Source organism: Mustela lutreola, chromosome 3 (assembly GCF_030435805.1).
Source record: "Mustela lutreola isolate mMusLut2 chromosome 3, mMusLut2.pri, whole genome shotgun sequence".
Classification (NCBI taxonomy): Eukaryota; Metazoa; Chordata; class Mammalia; order Carnivora; family Mustelidae; genus Mustela; species Mustela lutreola.
This window is the reverse complement of record NC_081292.1, coordinates 208294156-208310149: the sequence shown is the minus strand read 5'-3', so window position 1 is coordinate 208310149 and position 15994 is coordinate 208294156. Positions and strand designations below refer to the sequence as shown.

General features: G+C 41.9%; 2 protein-coding genes across 11 annotated transcripts in view; one reads left to right on the top strand and one right to left on the bottom strand.

The window, feature by feature from the left end:
• The window catches only part of HIBCH (3-hydroxyisobutyryl-CoA hydrolase), a 144033-nt gene that overhangs the window by 9447 nt on the left and 118592 nt on the right, over positions 1-15994 (bottom strand). The gene's annotated exons all lie outside the window — the stretch shown is intronic.
• The window catches only part of C3H2orf88 (chromosome 3 C2orf88 homolog), a 74817-nt gene that overhangs the window by 33637 nt on the left and 25186 nt on the right, over positions 1-15994 (top strand). Inside the window, exon 1 of one of the 4 annotated variants that reach the window (XM_059168598.1) lies at positions 629-907. The exons of the other annotated variants lie outside the window; for them this stretch is intronic. The gene's annotated coding sequence lies outside the window, so the exon portion shown is untranslated. Of the gene's footprint in view, positions 1-628; positions 908-15994 lie in introns of those variants that run through there. 4 annotated transcript variants of the gene reach the window in all.

The window sequence follows — 15994 nt, the reverse complement described above, 5'->3', positions numbered from 1 at the left end:
AGCCCCCGCCCGGAGCCCGCCCACCTGACCGCCGCCCGCGGAGGACGCGCCCGGGAGCCGAGCGCCCGTCGTCCGCCACCCGCGGGCCCGGCGGCTGGTGCGGGGCGCGAACCCGCGAGGAGCGCGCGGCGGGCGCGGCGGCGGCGGCGGCGGCGGGAGGAGGGGCCCGGGGCGCGGAGCCGGGCCGAAGGACACCCCGTCCTCCGAGCGCCGCTGCTCCAGGGAGCCGCGCGCGGGCGGGGAGGCGGCGCCGGCGCTTCGGGGACCGCGCGGGCCGCAGCCCGCCCCGCGCTGATGGCTCCCCGGGCCCGCGGCTGCCCCGGCCGTGCGCCGCGCGGGTGACGGGAGGGGTCGGCCGGCGCGGGGGCCGTCGGTGTGGGCGCGGCCGTGCGCTTCGCCGTTCCGGGCGGCCTCGGGGACCGGCGCCGCGGACAGAGCGTCCGGCCGCCCTCCCGGAGGAGCGCAGCCCCGGCCGGCAGCCCCGAGCCCGGGGAACGGCAGCCCCCGGGGCCGCGGGTTCGTCCTCGCCGCGCGCTGAGGCCGGACGGAGGCTTCGGTACCGGACCCGCCGCTGGCCCGGGCGCCCGCTGTCCCTTCGCCCCGCGACCACGGTGAGCGCGGGCTCGCGCCGGGCCCTGAGGAGGGGGGGGAGACGGGGGGCGCCTGCGGCGACTCGCGGGGCACGTGGGGACCCGAGCGGACCTGGAGGCGCCCCGGCCGCCCGCTGAGGGTCGGAGCAGCGGGACGGTGGGGCTTGGTGCCGCGGTCCTGTCGCTCCCCGGCCCGTGCGCGACCACACTGCGCACGGGGACGAGCCGGGGAGGCGCCCGTCCCGGACTCCAGCTCGCGGGTCCGGCGCGTGGCGTCTGCTGCTGGGACCGAGGACGCGCCGGGACGGAGAACGAATGTAAGTCGCGCCCCGATCCACGGTTGAATATGACCCTTTTCCTCCGGGGTAGGTCGCGGTCACGTCCCCGATTCGGCTGCCAGGCGTAGACGGAGAACGACACTATTTAAGTGTCCCGTCTACATGTCAGCAAAATGGGCTGGAAAACCAGTATCTGCAGGTTTTAACTTCTTGTGTTGCCACTGAGCAGAAATCGCCGAATTACCTCTCGGGCCCACCGTCTTGTAGCGAAAGATGGAGGTGAAAACCAGACCAGCCTCCCGCCCATTTCAATGATGCCCGACAGGCCGCGTTTTCATCGCGCGGGCAGTGACGGGGAGCTCACCACCTCTGCGGTACCCCTTCTTTCTGTGACCGTCAGGAAGGCTTTGTTTGCGCTGAAACGACAGCGGCTTCCTTGGCCCTGTTTCTCATTAGCCAGTAGTCCTCCAGCTTGTGGAATTATATGGAACATTTTTCAGCAGAAAGATCTCTAAAACTTCCGTCCATCTGAAGAGTCTATGACCAAGAAATAGCTAAGAAATGAAAAGTCTAAAGTAGTACAGAGTAAAGACTTTTGTCCCCCTTACCTGATAGCCTTTCAGAGCCCTGAGCTTCAGCTTCCTTGTCTATAAAATGGGAATGATCGGAGGCTCTAGCTACCCGTGGAATTATTGTGAGAATTGAAAGAGATAATATACACACACTACTTAGTAGAGTACCTAGAAGCCAGTAAGTATTAGTTATCACTAATCATTGCTTTTATATTTCCTTCCTTCCTTAAGACCCTTCTCTGTGCTGAAAATCCTTAGCCCCAAATTGAATTCCATAATCTAATCTAACCTGAACAGTGCAGAGTGCAATGACTTTCCATCTTCAAACTAAACCATCTAATGCTTAATTGTCTTCTTTTTTAAAAAAAGATTTTATTTATTTATTTGTCAGAGAGGAGCGAGAGCGAGCACAGGCAGAGAGGCAGGCAGAGGCAGAGGGAGAAGCAGGCTCCCTGCCAAGCAAGGAGCCCAATGTGGGACTCAATCCCAGGACGCTGGGATCATGACCTGAGCTGAAGGCAGCTGCTTAACCAACTGAGCCACCCAGGGGTCCCATAACGCTTGATGTCTTATGGAGTAAATACCCCATGGTTGACTAAAATTCTCACCAACCACCAGCCTCTCCCCCCACCCCCGGCCCACACACATTGCTATCAAGGTAGGCTTTACTAACTTTTTAACTATATCCTTAAAAATTTCGTGAACATTTTTTTCTCTTCTGTTACTTTAAGCCTCTCTCCAATTTCCAGCTTGCTAGATATGTTTCAGTCCTGACAGTGGCATTCATCATATTAATTGTTCCTTCCAGTTGTATGTCACCTGCACATTTGGTGGGTTTGTTCTCCAGACATTTAAGTCATTAATAATACATGAAACAGTTCCTTTTGCCATGGAGACTCCGGTGGAAGCCTGTGTGGCACAGTGGAAAATGGTCCTGAACTTCTGGAGGCAGGTTTTAGAGCTTGGCCTGTGATACTTAACTAGTTTTGTGACCTTGAGAAACTTATTTTCCATATCAATGGAATCAGGCTAGTAACATTTGCTTTTCAGGGTGCTTGTTAGAATTGAAAGTAATGTACTAAAATTACCAGGTACAGTCCTAGTTGGGGACATAGTTGGCCTTTGGGAGATATTGCTGAGACCAGACAGTGGTCAGCTGAACTCCATTAGCACGTCCTCCCTAGTAACCAAACTCTTCTAACCTGTAGGTCGGTTTCTTCATAAGATGACATGAGGAAAATTTTAATCAAATGTTTTGCTAAAAATAAACATCTTGAGTATCCTGAATCTATCACAGAAGTAAATGGTGTTAGTTTAAAAATGACTAATTCTTACTGAACTTCTAGTTTCTAGAAATCCCTGGACTTTTCCATCTAAATAGTCCTTGTTTACTGATTAAACCTTGAATTTTGCCAGAAATCAGTATTAAACTAACTGGTCTGTAATACCTAGGGATTCTAATTTCCTTCTGTTTTAGATTTTGGAAAAAAAAACTGGGGGAAAAAAGTGTTTGAGTCTCTAGTTTTGTGAGATGTCCCTTCTTCATGTTTTCCAAAGGTTATCAAAATATTTCTGTGTTTCCATCTGCAGGCTCTCCATGGAATGTAAGTCACTAGAATTTGAAGACATAAATTCTTATAAAGTGACCTTTTCTGCTTGTACCTTGGTTCTCTCTTAATGAGGTTTCTCTGTCCTTTGCTGCATAAAATCATTTGCTTTTAAGAAAGCGAAACAGTTGCTGAGAAGTTCTGTTGTTGTTGTTGTTTTCTAATTAATATACCATCTGCCCTTTGATTCGGGAATTTTCTTTTAACTGGATCCTGTTTTGCATAGTACATGTATTTAGGAGCAGCAGGTAGCAGTTCATGGTGGGAAACATAACCAGTCATTCCGAAATTATGATGTTGATAGTTGGGGGAGTCGTAAATGACTCGAGTCAGTGTCTGAGATAGGAGGAGCCTGTTCTTTGCGACTTAATTTATTGCTTATAAATGAAAAGTTGTGAAATTAAGGATGTGCTAGGAAATTTTTTTTTCTCTGACCTTATAGGTTCTTTGGCTGATAAATTGATATAGAACAGATTAACAGGGAAAAAACAAGCTTCATTTGACCCATACAGGAGCCCTATACGAGTATGAGACCCAGTCATCAGTTGGGCAGTTGAGGCTTCTGTGCCATCCCGAGCCAGGGAACGAGATAGTGACCTGAGGTCAAAGGAGAGGAGGGTAACTGACAGGAGAATCAGAAGAGCAGATATTTGCGGATTAGGTGTTTATCTGCCATATAGATAGGTCATTCACATAACATTTATTTCTGGTGACAGCCTCTTTCTAAACCAGCCTCCCTATCTCAATTCTTTTGAGTAGTTAAAGGAGAGTTCAGAGTTTTTCTTGAATCTGCTAGGTCTTAATTGCCTTCAGCTCAAAATAATCTACCTGCAAAGTGGCTAATTTGGGTCATGGGTTCTCTCCCCTTCAGATGTTTCACAAGGGCTTACGGTGACATGCATTAGGAAAGCTGGCTAGGTGCTAGACACAAGGGAGTGACAGAGCCTTGTGAACCGGGGAGCGAATACCGGCTTAGAACTACTCTCATTCAGAACAGTTTAAACACTGTGCTGGCCAAGCAAGACTCCAGCCCAACACTACCTTGAGTTTGTGAACTTTGCTTTTAAGTGTCCTGAAAGAAATAGAACTCTTATAGTTCACAGTTTTATTCCCAACATCTAATACACATTGACGCACATGACTATTTAACAAATAGCCAAGATTTAATTAGCATTTATTAAGGGCCTTGATATAAGAACTATTCTGTGCAAATTAACAAAAGGAGAAATGACTACTACTTTGAGGAATATTTAATTTCATTTGAGGAGACAGCACTTAAAAATTAAACCAATAAAGTGGACATCAGTTAGAAAAGAGAATTCTGAGTAAGGGTTGGAGGAGTTCCAGAAGTCTGCACAAAGGAGATGGGACTTCTCTAGACGTGGAGATAGTAGAGATTTAATTTAAGCAGGGAAGAGGGAAGGAATGCTGGGTGCAGATAAGGGAGAAGTGGTGTGTTTCAACGCAAGGGAAGCCAGGGGAAGAAAATGAGCATGGGTGTGTGCATGAAAGAAGAATAACTTAATGGAGAGGAAATTTCCTGGGGTTAGTGAGAAATGAAATCCATTAGGTAAAAAGAGGGCTCTAAAAATGTTTAAATTAGATGCAGCTCTATCTCCACCTCATCCGCAACCCCCCAACCACACCCTGAAATAGTGCACCATCCGCTACAGAAAACAGGAACTCTATAAATGACTCCTTAGGAATGTGGTATATGAATCCAGAAAGAATGATAAAACTTTAAGGAGCAAAACTTTCTGAACTCATGATCTTTTGACCTAGAGTCTGAATGGATTGAACACTGTGTTTTCCCATGTCTCCACATAAGAATAAGTGTTCTTTTCAGTATTCAGAAGTACGTATACTACTGTCTGGAATTTAATTCAGTGCATAGCACTTAATAGACAATTTATTATTTATGCCTCCTAGTTGCTCTAAGTATTTGGTTTCACTATGTAATAGAAAGACTAATCTTGAATCTGTAGGGGATGCGAAAAGCTCTTCCTCTACCCTTTTGGCTGGGTCTGCAAATCAAAATGATGATAGATTAACAGGCAGAAAAAAATGACAACAATGGCCCATGTATCCATGGGCATCACAGAGAAGTGTGCTTCAGGGGAACAGAATGGGAGACTTATCTATCATCTTAAGAAAGGGTGATAAATTGTGGGAAAGAGGCTAGACAAAGGAAAAAGGGGTTTGGGACTCCTGGGTTGGAGGTAAGTTATGGAAAGTGACTGTATATATGGAAATATATCATAAATAAGGACTGTTTCATAAGGTTTGCTAAGCAAATGAAAGATCTCAGGTGATAAGAATTGTATCTGGAGTGGTTCTTCTCCCAGTAAAGGAGGTAGAGACAGCTTTACAAAGGGAACTGCTTTTTCACAAAAGGGGTACAAAGATCTAATTGCCTTTGGCTTAAAACAGCCCTTATTATCGTTGTGGCATATTTTGACATCTCTAACTCAAACTCTGACTTTCAAATTCCATAATGGCATTTGAGGTTAAAAAAAAATTAATGATTCAGAAAAATGTCAGTTAAGATAATTTGATTCATTAAAATGACCAAGATTTAGGTGTGTGAGATCAACTTCGATTAGAAACCACTTATTAAAGTTCAGGCTTGAGTAAGGCAGAGTCTCTACATCCATGAACTCATGGGCATGTGAGAGAGAGAGAGACAAGTGTACCATCCGTCCCAGTGGGAAGAGATGCATTCATATTGTAATAGAATTACACGAGGATTTACATTTTCAGGATTGTTTTGCAGAATATGGCTTCAACTTTTGTGCAAGATTTTGAGGTTGGGGGAATCTCATGTGTTTCTTGTGGGTTAGACTTTTATGACTGGGATTGGGGAAGCCGTTCAGAACATGGGAGCATGGGTTATCTAAGACACTCAGCTGAAATGCCAGCTTCTCCTTCCTTTTCAGTTTTGTCTTCCTTCTTCTTACCTAATTATCAATTCAGTAATGATCTTACAGTAACAACAGCAGAACAGCTGCTGCATTTCTGTAATGTTTTGTTTTTCCTTACCAGTGGTTATGTGTTACTCGGAGCTCATCATGATCTATGTGCTCTTAACACCGTTACCTATTTCACCCATCCCTCCTACCTCACCTCTCATAACCATTAATTCTCTGTAATTTAAAAGTCTGACTTTTCGTCTCTTTTTTTCTTTGTTTTGTTTCTTAAATACTATATATATATGTGAAATCATCTGTTATTTGCCACTCTCTAAATGCTTTATCTCAGCATTAGACTTTCTACATCCATCTATGTTGGATGGTAACACCCAAATGGTGAGATTCCATTCCTTTTATGGAGGGATAACACTCCCTTGTCCATATATACACACATCTCCTTTGTCCATCATCCACTGAAGGACACTTAGGTTGATTCCACAATTTAGCTAATTATAAATAATGTTTCAATGGACATGGGAATGCATATATCTTTATAAATTAGTGTTTTCATATTCTTTGGGTTAATGCCAGTAGTGAGATTACTGGATCATATGATAGTTCTGTTTTTAATTTTTTGAGGAAACTGCACACTGAGGAGCCTCCACAGTGGCTAAACTGTTTGCATTCCCACCAGCAGTGCCCAGGGCGTCCTTTTACCCCATATCCTAGCCAACACTTGTTGTTTCTTGTGTTTTTAATTTTAACCATTCTAACAGGAGTAAAGTAGTGGCTCATTGTAGTTTTGATTTGTACTTACCTGATGATTAGTGATGTTGTTATGGCCAATGTCAGACAAGTTACAAATTACTGCCTGTGCTCTTTTCTAAGATTTTTATGGTTTCAGGTCTCATATTTAGGTCCTTAATCTGTTTTGAGTTTATTTTTGTGTGTGGTATAAGAAAGTGGTCCAATTTCATTTTTTCGCATGTACTTGTCCAGTGTTCCCAGTACCCATCTTTGAGGAGACTGTCTTTTTCTCTTTGGATATTCTTGCCTCCTTTGTCAAAGGTTAATTGACCTTACTTCTGGGTTTATTTCTGGGTTTTCTATTCTGTTCTCTGATCTATGTGTCTGTTTTTGTGCCCAAACAGTCCTGTTTTGGTTACTACAGCTTTGGTAGTATACCTTGAAATCTGGGATTGTGATACCTCCAGTTTTGTTCTTCATTTTCAATATTGCTGTTCTTATTTGGAGCCTTTTGTGATTCCATAGAAATTTTAGGATTATTCTGGTTCTGTGAAAAATGCTGTTGGTATTTTGATGAGAATTACATCAAATCTGTAGATTGTTGTGTGGGTAGTATAGACATTTTTACATTATTTGTTCTTCTAGTCCATGAGCATGAAATGTCTTTCCCTTTGTATCATCTTCAATTTCTTTCACTAGTGTTTTATAGTTTTCAGAGTACAGATCTTTACCTCTTTGGTTAAGTTTATTCCTCGGTATTTTATTATTTTTGATGGAATGTTAAATGGGATTGTTTTCTTAATTTCTCTTACTGCTACTACTTCATTATTAGTGTATAGAAATGCAGTGGATTTCTCTGTATGTTGATTCTGTTTCCTGCAACCCCACTGAATTCATTTTTCAGTTCTAACAGTTTTTTGGTGGAGACTTTAGAGTTTTTTTTTCTTAATTTTATTTATTTAGTTATTTATTTGAGAGAGAGTGAGAGAGAGAGAGAGTACACAAGCTGTGGGAGGACCAGAGGAAGAGGGAGAAGCAGACTCCCTGCTGATCAGGGATCCTGATATGGGGTTCGACCCTAGGACCCTGAGATCATGACCTGATCTGGAGGCAGATGCTTAACCAACTGAGACACACAGGTGCCCATTTTAGGGTTTTTTTTGTTTGTTTGTTTGTTTGTTTGTTTTGTACACTATCATGTCAACTGCAAATAAAGTTTACTTCATCCTTACCAATTTAGATACCTTTTAATTCTTTCTCTTCTCTGATTGCTGTGGCTAGGAAGTGGTGAGTGGACATCCTTGTCTTGTTCCTGACCTTAGAGTAAAAGTTCTCAGTTTTTCACCATTGAGTATAATGGTAGCTGTGGGTTTTCATATATGTTCTTTAATATGTTGAGCTTTGTTGTCTCTAAACGTACTAAGTTTTTATCATGAATGGATGTTGTCCTTTGTCAAATGCTTTTTCTGTATCTATTGAAATAATCATATGGTTTTACTCTTTCTCTTATTGATGTTGATTGACTTGTGACTATTCAACCACCCCTGCAATTCCTCTTTCATTTCTGACTTTGTTTGAGTCCTCTCTCATTCTCTATTTTGTGAGTTTGCTGAAGGTTTATCAATTCTATTGTTCCTTTTGAAGAAACAGCTCTGGGTTTCATTGATCTGTTCTATTGGGTTTTTTTTTGTTTTGTTTTGGTTTGGTTTGGTTTTTAGTTTCTATTTCATTTATTTCTGTTCTAATCTTTATGATTTCCTTCCTTCTACTGGTTTTGGGTTTTGTTTGTTTTTTTTCCTAGCTCCTTAAGGTGTAAAGGCCCATTGCTCATTTCTCTTACTTCTTGGGGTAAGCCAGTTTTGCTATAAACTTACCTCTTAGAACAGCTTGTTCTGTATCTCGAAGATTTTGGACTGTTGTATTTTCATTCTCACTTGTCTCCATGTATTTTTTTAATTTTCTCTTTGATTTCTTGGCTGACCTTTTTTTTTTTTTTTAAGATTTTATTTATTTATTTGACAGGCAGAGATCACAAGTAGGCAGAGAAACAAGCAGAGAGAGAGGAGGAAGTAGGCTCCCTGCTGAGCAGAGAGCCCAATGTGGGGCTCGATCCCAGGACCCTGGGATCATGACCTGAGCTGAAGGCAGAGGCTTTAACCCACTGAGCCACCCAGGCGCCCCTTGGTTGACTTATTAATTGTTCAGTAGCATGTTATCTAACTTCCATTTACTTGTGCTCTTTCCAGATTTTTTCTTGTGGTTGATTTCTAATTTCATAGCATTGTGGTCAGAAAAGATGCATGGGTATGACTTTGATCCTTTTGAATTTGTTAAGACATGTTTTTTGGCCTAATGTATCACTTATTTTGGAGAATGTTCCACGTACATTTGATAAGAATATGTATTCTATTTTAGGATGGAATGTTCTGAATCTGTCAGATTCATCTGGTCCAATGTGTCATTCAAAGTCACTGTTTCTCTGTTGATTTTCTGCTTGGATGACTGATCCATTGATTTAAGTGGGATGTTAAAATCCCCTATGATTATTCTGTTACTATTCTGTTGTTGATTACTTTATGTTTGGTAATAGCTGCTTTATATATTTGGGTGCTCCAGTGTTGGATGCATAGATACTTACAGTTGTTACATCTTCATGTTGGATTATTCTCTTTATGATTAGATCGTGTCCTCCTTGGTCTCTAATTACAGTCTTGGTTTTAAAATCTGTTTGGACTTATATAAGTATTGCTATCCAAGCTTTCTTTCATATCCATTTTCATGATAAATTCTTTCCCAGAGAAGGGAGTTGAGGGAAATTGGAAGGGGAGGTGAACCATGAGAGACTATGGGCTCTGAAAAACAACCTGAGGGTTTTGAAGTGGCGGGGGGTGGGAGGTTGGAGGAGCCAGGTGGTGGGTATTAAGGAGGGCACGGATTGCATGGAGCACTGGGTGTGGGGCAAAAACAATGAATTACTGTTATGCTGAAAAGATATTTAAAAAATAAATTAATAAAAAAATATTCCTTCCCAGACCTTCACTTTCAATCTGCATGTATCTTTAGATCTGAAATGAGTCTCCAGTAAGCAGCATATGGATGGGTCTCGGTTTTTTACCATCTGTCACCCTATGTCTTTTGATTAGAACAGTTAGTCTATTTATATTCAAAGTAATTATTGATAAGTATGTACTTATTGCCATTTTGTTACTTGTTTTATGGTTGTATTTGTAGTTCTTTTGTTCTCTTCTATCATGATTAATTGGCGTTCTTTAGTGATACACAGATTCCTTTCTCTTTATGTTTTGTATATTTATGATTGGTTTTTGATTTGTGCTTATGTATAACATCTTATGCTTACAGCAATCTATACTAAGTTGGTGGTTGCTTAAGTTTGAACCCATTCTTTAGTTCTTCCCCCACCTACAACATTTTAGCTAAATGGTGTCATACTTTACAACCTTTTGTGATTACCTTAACTAATTTTTTATAGATATACTTAATTTTATTGCTTTTGTTCTTCCTACCTTAGTCCTACTTATGGCCTTTCCTTTTCCACTCAGAATCACCATTAACATTTCTTGTAGGGCTGGTTTGTGGTCATGAATTCCTTTAACTTGTTTGTCTGGGAAACTGCTTCTATTCTGAATGATAGCTTTGTTGAATAGAGTACTCTTGGCTGCTGGGTTTTTTTGTTTTGTTTTCTTTCTCTTAGCACTTTGAATATATCATGTTCTCTCCCTTCCGGCAGATAGAGTTTCTGCTGAAAGATCAACAGATAGCCTTATGGGGTTGCCTTTATATGTAACTGTTTTCTTTTCTCTTGTTGCTTTTAAAATTCTCTATTACTACTTTTTGCCATTTTAATTACTATGTGTCTTGGTGTAGAGCCCCTTGGGTTGATTTTGTTGGAGGCTCTCTGTGCCTCCTGGATCTGGATTTCTGTATCCTTCCCCTGATTCAGGAAGTCTTCAACTATTATTTCTTCAAATAAATTTTCTGCCCCCTTTTCTCTCTTCTCCTTCTGGAATCCCTGTGATGCAAACGTTGTTGCACTTGATGATGTTGCTAAATTCCTTTAATCTATTCTTACTTTTTGTCTTCTTTCTCTCTCCTGTTCAGCTTGATTGCTTTCCATTACTCCATCCTCCAGGTCACTGATCCATTCTTCTGATTCCTCTAGTCTACTACTTATTCCTACTAGCATATTTTTGATTTCTGTTAATGAGTTCTTCATCTCTGATTCATTCTTTTTAAAGCTTTCTGTTGTCGATCTCACTGAAATCTTCCTCTCTTTTCTCAAGTCCAGTGAGTATCTTTATGACCATTACTTTAATAGATAGAGAATGTCAGGCATATTGCTTATTTCCATTTCACTTAGCTGTCTTGGTGTGATTTTGTCTTCTTTCATCTGAGACATATTCCTCTGTTTCCTCATTTTTTCTAACTCTCTGTGTCTGTTTCTGTGTGTTAGGAAAGTGAGCTATGTCTCCTGATCATCAAAGTAGTGGCATTATGGGGAAGAGGTCCTATAGTATCCTGCAGGGCAGTGTTCCCTGTTCGCCTGAACCTGGGGTGTCTCCTGTGTGTGTTGCATGCACCCGACTATTGTGGCTGAGCCACATTCGCCTCCACTTCAGTGCAGTCACCTACAAGCTCTCCTTGCCTGTTGTGGGCAGGGCTTGGTCCCTCTGTTATCAGTGGCTCAGTATGGGGCCACCTTGAACTTGAGTTGGGTCAAATCAGACATTTGTCAGGACTGCTACTGCAGCCAAACTGCAGGCTTTTGTTGGTAGGTGGGGCCTGTAGTCAGACCAGCTAACTTCCCCAGCCCTGCTGGTGTCTCACTTGGACTGATGTGTGTGGTTATCTTCTCTTCTTGCCAGGACAGAAGTCTCTTTGCAGTGGCACTGGCTCCTGTTGGGGCTGCTTGCACAGTGCCATGCTTGGACTTTGCTTTAGATGGACTCCTGCTCAGAGCAGGTTGAGTGGGGCAGGTCCATATGTGTATGCAGGAGTGGGGCAGGTGGTGTTAGCAAGGTTTACACTGGTCTATTGTGGGACGAGACCTAAGCCCTTTGCAGAACTCCTGTGGAGGATGGGCTGAAGAGAATGGGACTGCAGAAGAAAGCAAGATTGGAGCATGCTATTAGCAATCCAGGTTAGAGAATGCTTATGTTGGTTCCCACAGGTGGCTGTGTATCAGGGATAAGGGAGGAAAATTGTGCCTGCCAGCTCTCTGTTCCTAGAGAAGTCTCTTAAAGATCCCTGCCCCTCCAGTATGTGTTCTGAGATTAGTAAATAAATCTCCTTCCTATATACCTGAGGCATTTTTCAAACTGCTGCTTCTGTGCTGTATGTCAAGGCTGTTACCTGTGCTGTCTCTTTAAGGTTAAGGACTCAGTGTCCTATATCCTTCTGGGTTTCCCAGACCCAAGCCAGCTGATTTTGAAAGTTCTAGGTATTAAGCCTCACTGATTGTAAGCCCCTCTGGTTTTCAAAGCCAAATATTGTGAGGATTTTTCTCTCCAGGGTGGGTCCCCATGCCTCAGGTGCCTGGGGTGGGGGTCTTTCCTCTTCCCTCTCCATGCCTGGAGTGGTGTCCCTTTCTCCTATGGACAATTTTGTGGGTCAGTTTGGTTCCTGACCCCATCTCCATCATTTCGACCATTTTTGATGTAGCCTCTTCTCTATGTGTAGCTGTGAGGAGTCTGTTCTGCCAGTCTTTGGGTCATTTTTTGAGTTACTCTTACTGAGGTATGGGTTATTTAGGTGTATCCATAGGATGAGATGAGCTTAGGATCCTCCTACTCTGTCATCTTCCCTGAGAGCATCAAGGTGTCTTTTTTTTTTTTAAAGAAACTTGGTCTGGATCTTGGATGAACTAACAGTCTGCACTAACGAAATGAGAAATAGTTTCACACACACAAAAAATAATTTTACCAAACCCTCAAATCTCATACAACTTTTCCCTTCCTCCTGTACGTAAAGTGTTAGGATTAATAAAAGGCAAAGTATACACTCCACATAGAACAGTGCAGACCCCAAAGTTTATATAGGTAGGGTAGAATGTAAGATTCGGGAATATTTAGGTAAACCACAGATGATAAATACTGAATTTATGGGAAATACAGGAGTTGTTCAGCTTTTTAGTATTCCATTTTGTAAATCTTGATATTTTGGAACCACTGCCATGGGAGGCATCTACCATATCTCCTCACAAACTTGTGCTTGGTTCTGACCAATTCTGCATTAGTTTAACGCTCTCATTTGACTTAGTTTGATGGCTTTTTTTTTTTTTTAACTTAGATGTATTATAGTCCTTTTGAGTATTTTTACTAGCTAATCCAAGTACTAGCACTTGGATTTGTGGGTTAGTGCTGTTCTTTCTTCACAAAGTAGTGAATCTCATATTAGCATTAAATCTGGGTTTGAAGCAACTAAAACATATTTCATCAAATTAGAAGTTTGGTTTTTTTAAAAAAGACTTATTTCTGATAAAAATAATGGGTATTTGAAAAAAATTTGGGAGAGAAAAGCATAAAGAGGAAATGTAAATTATGTATAATCCCACCATCCAAAGATCAACTCTGTTTATGTTTTCCTGTATTTAGCTCTATTCTTTTAAAATCATATAAATTTTAAAAACTAGAATCACACACGTATGTTTTTCTGCTTTTAAAAATTATCAGTTCTGAAGATTTGGACAAATCTTCTAATCTTTGTAAACTTTTCTATCATATTTTAGGAGGCAGATTGTAATATTTTCCATGTTGGTATCTTTTCTTAGCTAATAATTATACTTAAAAATTATATGATATTACAAGATAGGCTTTATAACAGTTTTGAAAATATTTTCAGTGAATAGTAATGTTATAGGAAATTACTAGTTCAAATAACAAATATGTGAGTATAAAGCACATGTTTTTAAACAGTATTTTTGTTATTGAAAGTCTGTTTTTTGTTTTGCCATAAATAACCCATTTGACTAGTAGTTTAAAAGCTTAAAATATGAGTATATTTTCATGTTACTAAGTATTCTTTTATTTTTTTTTCTTTTAAACTTCTGTTTACTATTTGGCTTTTTTTCCCGAATTTTATTTTATTTTTTTTTCAGTGTTCCAAAATTCATTGTTTATGCACCACACCCAGTGCTCCATGCAATACATCCCCTCTACAATACCCACCACCAGGCTCACCCCACCCCCAACACCCCCCTCCAAACCCTCAGTTTGTTTCTCAGAGTCCACAGTTTCTCATGGTTTGTCTCCCCCTCCAATTTTCCCCAACTCACTTTTCCTCTCCATCTCCCCATTGCCTCCATGTTATTCCTTATCCTCCACAAGTAAGCAAAACCATATGATAATTGAGTCTCTCTGCTTGACTTATTTCACTCAGCATAATCTCCTCCAGTCCAGACCATGTTGCTACAAAAGTTGGGTATTCATCCTTCCTGATGGAGGCATAATACTCCATAGTGTATATGGACCACATCTTCCTTATCCATTCATCCGTTCAAAGGCATCCTAAGTATTCTTTTAAAAAGTATTTATTTATCTGAGGCAGGGTGGGTTAGGGGGGAACGAGAGAGAGAATCTTAAGCAGGTTCCACACCCAGTGCAGAGCCCAACGTGGTGCTTAGTCTCACAACCCTGAGATCATGACTTGAGCGGAAATCGAGAGTCAGACACTTCACTGACTAAACTATCCAGGGGCCCCAGAAGTTATCATCTATTTGTTATGAACTACCCTAAAACTAGGTGGCTGAATATTACGAACATTAATTTCATAGTCTCTGTGGATCTGCAATTTGGGTGCAGCTTAACCAAGTGCCCCTCCTTCAGGGCCTCTCACAGGTGTCAGCTGGGGCTGTGATCTTACCTGACGGCTTATCTGGGGAACAATCCAGTTTTACATGCACTGCCGTACAGAGGATTCCCTCATTTCCTTGCCTCATGGGCCTCTTCGTAGGGCTTCTCACAACACAGAAGCTGACTTCTATCAGAGTAAGAGAAGGAGTGAAAGACAGAAGCCAGGTCTCTTTGAAATTTAATCTTGGAAATGACATGTCATCACTTTTGCTATGCTCTATGGTTAGAAGTGACTCATTAGCCCTAAGAGATAGAGAATTACACAAGGCATGGGAGGGAATTTCAGGAGGCAGAGATTACTGGGGGCCATTTAGAGGCTATCTACCACTATTACTTAATAGCTCCCTAATATTCCAGGACATAGACCTATAACAAATTTCATATCATTGTACATGTAGGTTATTTTCAATTCTTCTAATTATAAAAAGACTACCATAAAAATTTTATATGTAAATTTTGGTTGGCAATTTTAATCATTTCTTTTAGATTTCTAAAAGTGGCATATTTGGGTTAGAGCTCCCAACATGAATTGTTAGGCCGCTCTTGAACCAGATTACGTAATCTCTGTGTTTGGGAGTGTTCTTTGCACCCTCTCCCCTTTAAGACAAGTCTTTTGAAGAATGGGTTTATACAGTAAAGTGTTGCATAAATACACGGTTCATCTGATGTAGCACAGACCATGAAATCTGAAAGGTAGTGTGATACAGCAGTGAGACCCCTGAAGCCACCACAGTCAAAATGTGAGTTCCAGAACGGCAGTGCAGTCCCTCCTGCATTGTCATCAAGGCCACGTGCTTCCCCAGGCAGGATATTTAACTTGCTTACATTCAGTTCTTCAGCAGTGCACTTTGTAAAATGTGGAAAAGCAACTCCTTTCTGTTGCATAAAATCACAGTGAGACCCCAGGAAAGAGTAAAGGGGACCGGAAGTGTGGCAGGCTCCAGACACAGAGATGAAAGGCGAGCTTGGCAGCTCAGTCAGTTGAGCATCCGGATCTTGATTTTGGCTCAGGGGTGATCCCAAGGTCTTGGGATAGGGCCCTGCATGAGGGTCTCTGCTCAGCAGGGAGTCTGCTTCTTTGTACCTCCCTCCCCCACCCTTTGCACCTCTCCTATGCTCGAAACCAAAATAATCTCAAAAAAAAAAAAAAAAAAAAAAAAGAAGGAAGAAAGAAACCCCAAACGAAACAGAGATAGGTGGGTAATTTACTCCGGAAAGCTCAGATGCTTGACTGTTGTTTGTAACTCACAGTCACATGTACTCTGTTGCTCTTTCTATAAGCACACAGGCATGCCTTGTTTGATGGTGCTTCCCTTTACTGCACTTTGTAGATGCTGCATTGTTTACGAATTGCAGGCTTGAGCAACCCTGTGTTGAGCTAGTCTATCTGCGCCATTTTCCCAACAGCATTTGTTCACATCAT